Source organism: Herpailurus yagouaroundi, unplaced genomic scaffold, assembly GCF_014898765.1.
Source record: "Herpailurus yagouaroundi ecotype Mexico unplaced genomic scaffold, PumYag 140, whole genome shotgun sequence".
Classification (NCBI taxonomy): domain Eukaryota; kingdom Metazoa; phylum Chordata; class Mammalia; order Carnivora; family Felidae; genus Herpailurus; species Herpailurus yagouaroundi.
This window is the reverse complement of record NW_024412395.1, coordinates 44855854-44867693: the sequence shown is the minus strand read 5'-3', so window position 1 is coordinate 44867693 and position 11840 is coordinate 44855854.

Here is an 11840-nt window from a genome sequence, read left to right as displayed (position 1 = left end):
CCCCCCCCCCCCCCCCCCGTTTCCCCATCGCTGCTTCTCAGGTTCTATCCTTATTGGCTTGATAACTCTAGGGGCTGGGTTTTCCGTCCCTAATTCACTCCATTGTGTGGGGAATCAGGCCATGGTTATACTGTCCCTTGTTTAACATAAGTTTTACAGTTTACTTTTTTTAGTTAGGCATTTTGATTGTCAAATTCCTGGGGGGAGCTGTGGGGGAGTAGGCGGTGTCTGTTACATTCTTAAAAGGAACCTTACAACCCAAGGGGGTTGATCAGGAACATTATGACGGTTATGACCTAGGGGGTTTGGGCTTTGATTGTGGCCAAATGCTCCAAGCATTGTTTCAAAATATGTGTTTTTCTGCACCCCACCCAGACTCCTCGGGTCCTAACCTTTCCCTCGCTGCCTACTTTATTCTATCTTTCCCTATCATACAATCACTACAAAATGTAGAGGATGGTGTGCTTTTTTGTTATGTGGCAATTGTAGAATGGTCAGATTATCATTGTCTTTACTTAAATGTTATGCCCATATCCCCCAGTAAGACTGTTCATTTTTTTAAATTCATTTATATAGTGTGAAGGATATTTTAGATGCTTTCTATTTTCTGAAGCCAAACTCTAAAAAGTTTAGATAATTACTTAAAAAGTTGAATAAATGAGTGATGTCAAACCTGATTGTTGCAGAAATCTCAGACTCCCCCCAAATTGAGGCTCCTGGGGTCTGTCTTTCATACCCAACCCTAGGAATGGGTTATAACAATAGCCTTTTGGATGATGCAGAAGAATTTGAGTGGAGCAGTGTTTTGTAATTCAGAAACACAAAGGAAAAGTTACAATGAGAGCTATCACTCTTGGAAACAAGAGAGTCCCTTATGTTGAATCAGGAAAACTTCTGTACATATTCCCATAATATGAGAAAATAAAACTGCTTCTCAAAGTCCCCATCCTTATTGTCTTAGTTTTGAAAACTTTAGATTGTTTTACTCAATTCCCATTTTTGGATTTTCCCAATGTGTTAGAAAAATAAAAGGTAAATTATAAAATGTCAAGACAAAATTTAAAATACTCCTGTAAAATTCAAGACCCAAATGTGGCTCATTTCTCAGATGCATTTATGTAAGAATCAATAAACATAATCTCTCTTTGGTAAAGTTAGTGTTTTTAAATTGTAAACTGCTCAATATACAATATTTCCTCAGGAGCAATGGAAAGAAAAAAGGTGACTTACTTCACCATCGAAGATAACACTATATGAATGAGCTCAATGGTGGTCATTGTAGACTCAACTGGACTTAAGATGAATAAACAATTTCAATAAATTGAATTAATTAGGTGGGGCTTAAGTGTGCAAGCAGTCTATTTTCTGAAATCATGTACAATAACTTATTCAAGAAGCACTGGTGTATAATTGCCTGAAGTCAGAGGATAAAAAAGAGAAAAAAACTGAAAATCCATTATGTTCGTGTTAACAGTCTAACTAAACTAATTAACTGCTATCTGAATTTTCACACCTCTATTTCATGATCTTTCTTGTCTCAAACCTCCAAGGCTCAAAAGCAACAAATAAACAACAACAAAAAAAAGCATGTGGAAGAGAACAGTATTAACTATAATGCAAACCATCCCATTTTGAAAACCAGTGGTTCTTATGTTATCCACCTTCCTCTGTTTACATTGCCTGACCAACAACCTTATCATATATACTCTCTCTATAAACTTATGTATCCTAATCAGTTATGTGCACACAAATAAAATGAAATATTGTTATACAGCTATCAACTATGTTATGTGTATAGCTACTTTTAAATTTAATATCAAAATTAGAATTCTTAATATTCTAGAATTCTAGAATTCCTAATATTCAAACTTTTAAGATAATTGAGTAAAAAATTTCAAATCAAATACCAATACCCAGCTCTCTATATTTGTTATGCAGTTTTGAAAATGTCTAAAAGGCTTTCTTTAGTTTCTATCTATATTTGAACACGTTGTTGGAATCCATTGATTCACACACCTTCACTAACTGGGAGCTTCTCTTTTATATTTGATTTTTAAAGAAAGAGACATATGAAAAGGAAACAAGTTTTCTTAAAATATCTTTTTTTATAAAGAATTTTTTACGTTCATTTATTTTAGGTTTATTTATAGAGAGACAGAGCACAAGTGGGGGAGGGGCAAAGAGAGAAGGAGACACAGAATCCGAAGCAGGCTCCAGGCTCCGAGCTGTCAGCACAGAACCCGAGGCAGGGCTCGAACTCATGAACCATGAGATCATGACCTGAGCCGACGTCAGGCTCTTTAACAGACTGAGCCACCCAGGTGCCCGAGGACACAAGTTTTCTTAATTGAGAAGTTATGCTTATGTAACGGGAAAGTGACCAACAGCCAACAAAAATCAAAGACAAAATTGCTACGTTGAACCATGTGAAATCTCCAATATTTGACTATTTTTGTCTTATGTACATGTTTATTTAATATGGTTGAACCAGATTTAGGTCTGAATCAGAATCTCTCATCCTGTACATCGCAGTTAACGGAGGCATAATAATATAATTTAAGATCTCCCACAAGCCCTCAAATTTTCATGACGATTTAATGTTCAGATGCCAACTTTTCCTTGGAAAATTTGAAAAGCATATTCTATTTCCAAATATAACCCTGTTCTTTAAATCACTATAAAAATGTAGTTTATTGAATTGTTAATGATTGACATGTTATTCTCTTGTAGAAGATATCCTGATGTCCAACAATTGGCTTTATAGGTACATATTTTATTGTGATTTTCTTTTATGCTGTCATTAATTCAATTTAATTTACAAGAAGAGATGATATTGACAGTGATAGTATTTTACATTTCAATAAATATATTTTATTTTCAATAAAATCAAATTACATTATATAATATTTATAACATGTAAAATAGCATAATAAATAATAATTTACATTGATTATTTCTTTATAGTTTAAGAAACAGTTTAGGGTTGTAAACAAAACTATCCATAAAGAGTTTTCTTGGTTCTTAATAAAATTTCTTCTCTTGATAAGTTTTCATTTATGATTTATGAATAACACTAAATCTGAAATTACGTATCAATTTAAATAAATTAAGGACTCACAAACCACAAATTATTTTATATTCTAAGAGTTGAATCTGCTAGTAGTCAGTGTCATATTCATGAACTGAAATTTTTGAGAGTGATTAGACCCTAATTTTCTTGTACTGCAATCCCTCTTTCATGCTCTTTGGTGTACAGACTGTCTGGGTAATTTCTACAGTTGAGTTCTGACTATGAAGTGGCATTGAAGTTCAGCAGGACCCATTTCCTGTATATATTCATGGCTGGTTGTGCAATTGGTGAGAACACTCAGCTAATGAATCTAAGGTCATGAGTTCACTACTGGGTGCAATTGTTTGCTTTGTTGTAGTCAAGGGTTATGGATCACACCCTTCATCACAAATAACTTTCTTGCACATGTATGTTACTTGTCACAAGAGAGATCCATTTGCTGGATTTTGGAAGGATCAAAGCAAATCCTTATGCACGGGTGGGAAAATCACTCAAAGGCCATGTCTCCACAAGGCTGAGTCACCATCTTCCTCACCCAGGATTCCTGCTGTTTTATGCTTTATGTTCACATGTTCTCCACACTCTCCTGTACCCCTCACAACAAGGTAATGACGGGATTTTTCCTTTGGGGAAGAGAACCCCTTCCTAATTATGTTCTGCCATCCCGCTATACCCATGGTTATGAAGGAATGCATGTAACAGTCAGAGTTAACTGTCCTAAATCCTGTTCTTCCAGCCCTTCTGTATGGATTCTGAGTTTTACTTAAGATCATTAAGAACACAAAATATCTCAAATCAAGAGTCAAAAACTCAAGCCCAGGAATTTCTCATCCAAAATGAAGGAAATTGTAAGAGTCAAAAAAGAAAATTTCCTTTCCAGTATTTATGAAGTCTTTTAATAAAACTGTGCTTATTTTCAACATCTACTCCCTTCCAGTCTCTAAGATGTAATCTCCGGATATAGAAATAGATATAGATACAGATGATATAGATATAGATATAGATATAGATATAGATACATATATATAGCCACAGAGAAAAATATATTTAGAATATAATATTTAGAACTTAGAAATATTTACTTTTGAAAAGATAAACAGAAAACCAACAACATGAAGGAAGATATTTTATAGAGTTTAGAACTAATATCTATTCCACTGGATTTCATTTTCTAAAAGTTTGCCTATAAGTATATCCATTTTTCAGATGTTGATAAAATTTTAAAAGGCAGTCACTACTAGAATAGAAATCTCCAAATGTAAAAACTAATAATAGCTGCAGACCCAATAATAATATATAAATAAGGCAGAGAATATTTACAATAAAATTTCCAAGGTTTCAAATAAGAGTATTAAGACACTATCGACTAGGTATGTCGATCTTGAAAATTCTATGTAAATGTTAATGATATTGTGATATTAAAGTGCATAAGGTTTTCTTATACACACACATTCCAAAAATGCAAAACAGGGCTGTAGTTTACATCAGTTAAAGAACTTTTGTAAAATAAAAAGAGAAAGGAAAACTAGAAAAATGGGCAAGGAGATATTAGTAGTACTACTAGTAAAGAGAGAAAAGCAAATTAAAATAGTAACACTGTACCTACAGTGATAGGTTACGGTACTCAGTGAAATTTAATGTGCAGATATGGGTCTACAGTTCTACCATATGGGTCTACAGTTCTATTCCTGAGTATGTATGCCATCCAGAGAAACTCTTGCTTAGGTTTCTAATAGGGTATGTAATACAAGAATGCTTACTTCAACACTGTGTGTGTGTGTGTGTGTGTGTGTGTGCGCGCGCGCATATGTGTGTATGAGTGAGTATGTGTGTGTGAATTGGAAGCAATCTAAGGGTCCATCAGTAGGAAGATGGGTAAGAAAAGTGGGGATACTCATAAGCAATAAACTAGAAGTACATAGAGGAAGAGGAAATCTTAAATCTTCTTGCTGAGTGAAAAAAGGAAAACAAACAAGAAGACAAAACGCTGGGGCACTTGGGTGGCTTAGTCAGTTAAACATCTGACTTCGGCTCAGGTCATGATTTAGCAGTTTGCGAGTTTGAGCCCCACGGTGGTCTCGGTGCTAATAATGGCTCAAAGCCTGGAGCCTCCTTCAGATTCTGTGTCTCCCTCTCTCGCTGCCCCTCCCACACTCACACTCTGTCTCTCTTTTCTCTCTCAAAAATAAACATTAAATTTTTTTAAAAAAGGCAAAACCCAGAGAGGTAAAAAGCAAGGACAATAGTGTAATAGGTATTACATAAAAGTAAAAATTCCAATATACACCTAGAGATGTTTCTAAGTATTCTTACCTATCCTACAAATTTACTTTTAATGGGAGTGTGTACATAGTAGGAAGAGGAAAAGGGAAAGAAAAATAGGGATGATGGAGAACCACTAAAACCAAAATAAAACAGCGACACACATTGAAGAAATGGGATAGGATCAGGTGCCATGAGCTGACGGATTTACCTTGTTCTTTGCATCTGAGGTTATACAAGAAAAGAAAATGGAGGAGGAGGAAAGAAGAGGCAGATGAAAGACAAGAGGAGAGGCTCAAGCAAACATGCTAATCTTAGTCTTCCTGAATCACTAAGGCGGTACTTTTAGGTAAGTCTTAAACTCAAAGCAAGAGTGAAGTCAGTGTTCTCAGATGCCAGTGCATTTGGAGAGTTTAACTGACGCTTTCCACAGAGACACTGCTGGTTCTCACTCGTCAAATGCTCCTTACATCCTGGCAATGATAGTCTGGATTTTATTAATTCGGAAATTGTTTTTCTAATAACGCTATTTGTGTGATGACATGCCCATGTCGCTTCGAATATATTTGGTGAACTATTAGAATCTTAAAAGAGTACATTGGGTATATTGTGTTTGATTAGAAAAAGTGCCACTGATTGCCCTACAGCTAAACTCTTTATTAATTTGTACCATGCAGTTTCTAGTTTGAAATTCATAGGCATTTAGAAAATTAATCCTTCACAGAGAAAGGATAATTCAGGTGGTGAACTTAGTAGAAGGAAGGCCTTTTGGGTATTTACTTTGGACACATTATTCCCAGCAGACCTGAATGAAGGGCTTTCTGAACCATTTGCTGCAAAAATCCTTTCGGTAAGGCAAGTTCAGACGTTGCCTTCATCAGCTTTTGGAAGGTGAATAAATCTTGCATTTACATAGTGTTTTGCATTTTAGCTTTAAAGTGCATTACGTAGTACACTTGACTTAAAAGTAGGTAGAAGTAAACAATGTCAGGGGCTGGGGCAAAGCAACTCATGGTACTAACCACACCACAAACACACACACGCGCGCGCGCGCACACACACACACACACACACACACGCCACCCATTCAGTGTTGACAGGAAGGTTATTCACCAAGAAGCCAACTGTGATATCACAAGCATATGATTATAGGCAAATTTTCTGCCAGCCAGCTATGTAAAATCTTCAACTTGAAATACATTCTTGGTGATTTTGGTTTGATTCTCCGAGGAGTTTCATAGCATGAATGTCCAAGTGCAGAATTGAGTTTGGAGCATAAGTACATGAAATAAAAACCTGGTTGCCATACAAAAGGGAGTGGGATGATTAAACTCACATTAAATAACATTATTTAACAGTTCTATATTTCTTTCACACAACTCACAAGACCAAAAATAAATTCAAAGAAAAATTATAAAATCAGTGTAAATCCATCTGGAACCATTGTTCACAGGGTGATTATCTCTAAAATTTTTTCGGAGTATGAACAGGTAACACTTTGAAACTCAGTTTCAACTAGAATAATGTGGTTGCATACTACATACATTTATGTATATACCTACACACTCATTTTTCAAAATACACCACAATGACAGAGATGCATATACTCCACATGTACCCATGTATAAAGTGTATACATATATATATACCAGGATGGCTTCCTGTAGAATAAAAGCATAAATGTAGGTGAAACTTGAATTTAACAAACACAAATGTATCTTCAACTTTGCAAGCAATCTATCCTCAGTTGTCTAAAGAAAAACTGCCAGGTACATTTTTTCAAGAAAGCTTTGTTCATTATATTACCATTGTCCATGGTGACAAAAGTTCTTAGGAAAATTACTGGATGACATTTTATAATAGTTCTTTTCAAGTCCGTGGTTTCTCCTTTCACTGTCAACATATTCTAATGCTGTGTCTAGAGCGCAGCGTGAAGAAGCTGACTTTGTGGCTGATGACGATAGTAGCCACGAAGAAGCTGTTGGCAATTCAAAATTCTCTCCCGAGCTGAGAAGAGTGACTGAGGATGTTGATTTCTTTTGTGTTGTTGCTGTTTCCAGAAAAATAATTGGATCTTAAAATAACAAAAATAAAAGATAAAAATAAAATACAACAACAATTCCTAATAAGGACCTGCACTGGGTTCTGGGAGGGTGTGTACATATAAACTAGTAATTTGAACAAAGTTAGGCAATTGATTGACATGACCTGGAACATACAGCATTCAAGGTGTGCCTGTGTGCATTTTGACTATTTACTCATTAGTAATCGTTTCTGGACTGCGTATAACCTCCGTGCCTTTAGCTAAGTTACATCTGTTAATATCTCTGTATAGAACAGAGGGTCTGGATTCCTTTCTGTTAATGAGGTAATAGCCAAATATGACAAACTTACCCCCTGCCAATCTTCATGTCTAACGCTTGATTTTGTGATACTTTCTTAATCTTTAATTTAAAATAAGCCAATAGAGTCAACTACTACTACTATTATTATATGATCTATGATTTTCATAAAAAGGCATCCTGGGGAAAGGGTCAGTTTTAGAACGAGGTAGGATATAGACAATGGTACACTCAGGCCCCAGGGCCGTAGCCCATCTGTGGCCAGTTCTGAACACATTTCTATGGCCTTTCAGTCATAGCCTCTGTGCTATGCTGGCAGGTTTGTAAACATCTTTAAAATAACGAAGTAGGTGAGCGAGGTGGAAACCAGATTGACAGGCACACCACCTTATTATAGTTTATCCCTGATTTAAAAAAAAAAAAAACAATGCCCATATTAATTTTCACAGCACGTATAGAAGAACAAAAGGAATGATTTAAATGTCTATTAGCACCTATTATCTGGGACTACATTAAGGAGGTGCTGGTCAGCTTGGCTTCATTTGTCCTCCAGACGCTGCGGAGATGTGAGGCCAGGCCAATTGAGGTTAAAGCAGGCAGGGAACTGGTACAGCTGGGGATCATTAAGAGTGATCAAGGGCCAGCCAGAAGACAAAGTCAGCTGAAAACAAGGCTGAACGCTCTTCCAGGCAGAGCTGGAGAGTCATGTGCACTCAGGAAACAGCCTAACCCCCAACCCACGAACTTTGTTGATTTAATTAGATTTTGTTTAAAATTCCAAAGTAGGAGCAGCATGGTCAGCTTTGATGCAAAACTTGGCAGGGGAAACTATCATTCATTTTCAAAAGTAGTCTTATTGAGGCATTTGAGAAATGTTCAAAATCTTTGTCGTGGTTAAAAAAAATGCACTAAAGCACACAAATGTCTCCTGGCTGATAAATTCTTACCATCTTTCCTTGACCAATTAATATATAGATTGTGGACTTTATTGTGAGCTTGTTCATCTATGCGCATTTAATTTATTGGCTTTTCCTCCCGTCTCTGTCTCACATTTCCACTCCTTCAACAGTACTTTCGGGATGACTTTCCGAATAAGTTATTTGCTCTCAAATCCTTGTCTTGGAGTCTATTTGGTGAAACTAATTCAAGATGTACAAATCCCAGGAATTACTTAAATTTCATCTTTACCTCACAGAATCACACCTGATAATACAGGCAAAAATAGTTTTTAATAGTAAAGTGATACAAGTGGAAGTTATTCAAAGACCCCCAAATTTGTCTTTGTACCCATTATAATTTGCCGTATTATAAACTAGAGGAGGAATTTAATAAACGTCTGTGGAAAAACGCTAGAACTCTGATGCTTACTTGGATACGTAAAACATTTTCAGAACTAAAAGCCAGGTTTACTGTTCTCATAGGCACACATGGGCAATGCTGCTACAGAGCTCTTGCTTCCTCTGTGCTTCTATGAGAGTGGTTTCCTGTGACATGAAACCAGGGGAGGAGAGGCAGTGGAAGGCGCAGATAGTATCAGCTAAAACTAGGTCCTTGCCTATACTAACCTTTGCCTACAAAAACATAGCTCTGAGGAAGACAAGGAAACAAATAAAATTCTGAGTCCCTAGTGACCAAATTATTTTCCAAGCCTAGGTTAAAAAAAGTAAGATAATGAAGGACAAGAAGGACTCAGTTCATTCCCAGTATTTTCACTGTGTGTGTGTGTGTGTGTGTGTGTGTGTGTGTGAGTTTTATGAAGTCCTAGAAATTTCATCTCTTCTAGAATTTGCCTGTGTAAGCATAGCTTACACCAGTGGCTCTCAAACTTGTGGTCCCCAGCCACAAGTATTATCATTATCTGAGAGCTGTTAGAAGTGGAAATTACTTTTTAAAAAAAATCAATATTTATATATATTGCAAAATGATCACCAAAGAAATCCAGTTAATATCCCTCACCATACAGTTACCATTTTTTTTCTTGTGATGAGAACTTTCAAGATCTATCCTTCTAGCTACTTTCAAATATGCAATACAGTATTGTTAACTATAGTCACCAAGATGTGAATTGCATCCCCATGGCTTACTCATTCTAAAGTTGGAAATTTGTACCTTTTGATCCCTTCACTCATTTCATGGACCCCCCCAATGCACTGCTTTACACAACCAATGGTCTGTTCTCTATACCCATGAGCTTGTTTTGTTTTGTTTTTAGGTTTCACATATAAGTGAGATCATATGATATTTATGTTTTTCTGTATGACTTATTTCACTCAGAATAATGCCCTCAAGGTCCATCCACGTTGTCATAATTGGCAAGATTTCATTCTTTTTTATGGCTGAATAATATTCCATTATAGATGATAGATAGATAGATAGATAGATAGATAGATCTTCTTTAACCATTGCCATGAATGGATATTTTGATGTCTTGGGTATTTTTCATGTCTTGGATATCTTAAAAGATGCTGCAGTGAACATGGGGGTGCATATATCGTTTCAAATTAGTGTTTTAACTTTCTTTGGATAGATATACACAAGAGGGTTGATAGAACATATGGTAGTTCCATTTTAAAATGTTTTGAGGAAACCCCAAACTGCTTTCCACAGTAGCTACACCAATTTACATTCTCACCAACAGTGTTCCCTTTTCTCCACATCTTGTCAACACTTGTTATTTCTTGTCTTTTTTATAACAGCGTTCTAAGATGAGGTGATACCTTATTGTAGTTTTGATTTTCATTTCCCTGATATTAGTGACAGTGAGCACCTTTTCATTATCTGTTGGTTAATTTGTCTTTTTTGGAAAGATGTCTATTCAGATCCTCTGCCCATTTTTAAAACTCAGATTGTGTTTTTTGCCACTGAGTTGTATGAGTTCTTTATATATTTTAGATATTTGACCCCTTATCAGATATGTAATTTGCAAGTATTTTCTCCCATTCAGGAGGTTGCCTTTTGATTTTGCTGATTGTTTCCTTTGCTGTGAAGAAGAAAAATTCTTAAGCCTCATCACACATCTACTGAATCAGAAGCTCTGAACTCAGGGCTCAGTAATGTGTATTTTAACAAACCTTCCAGGTGATTCTGACATTTAAAGTTTTGGAACCTCTGGCCCACCGTGATCTCTTTGGATAAACTAAGAATGCTTTTGATTTAAAGTGAAAGTTCTAGAATTAATCTAGCCTTTAAATTTCTGTTGTACCAAAGCCTGCCTATGTCTGTTTTTAGAGCATCTAAAATTGAGGATCTGAGTTACATTGTCCAAGCTTCTGAGTGCCAGAGCAATAGGAGGAAGAACTCAGGATTTCTAGGAATAGCACATTGGAAACCACCAGGTTCTGCATAACCCAGCGAGGGTAAGGAAGAGCGGAAGCCTATACACATCTCCCAAGGAGGGCAAAGCTAAGTTAGTGATGGGAAAAGTGGGTCTCTCCCAAATGACCTCTGCAGTGCTGTCTGGATGGAGAAAGAAAGATCTTGATGATGCACAGCTTCTTTCCCCAGCCCATCTCAATGATACTCAAATGTATCATTTCCTTGGGAAAGAATATCACTTATATTATTCCTGATATTGGTTATATTGCTTGGTGAAAGTCCTGGTGTGACCTCTGTGAATGGTGTCTTCCAACATTCTTAATAAATATTGACTCTTAGATAAATAGCAATCTCTATTTTATTTGGAAAGTACATGCAAATTGGATATAATGGAAGTTTATTTGTATTTACTAGTGTGCTTGTTAACGTGTTTAAACTCAGTTAACATGTTTAAACTCAGTCATTCCATGGCCAATTTGATGTTTGTACACTGGGGCATTAAACTTGGGGCTGCATTAGCATTTGGGATCCTCACATTAAGCTAAATGTGGGAAATTGAAGATGATGTGAAGGAGGAAATAAGTAGAAATAACCATAAGATTGCAAAGCAGGCTAACAGAGGAAAAATAAGGAAATTCAGATTAAATAATTTAGAGAAGGAAAGACTGAAAAGCAGCCTACCACTTTCCCTCAAGTTTATGAAAAATAGTCGTTAGTAGTTTATCCCCTTCAATGGCAAGAATGAAAAGGATAAGTTTAAATGACAGTGGGTAGGATATAGGTTAACTAGAACAACCTTCTTGGAATAAGGATTAACACAGACATGCCTCATCATGAATGGAATTGGACTT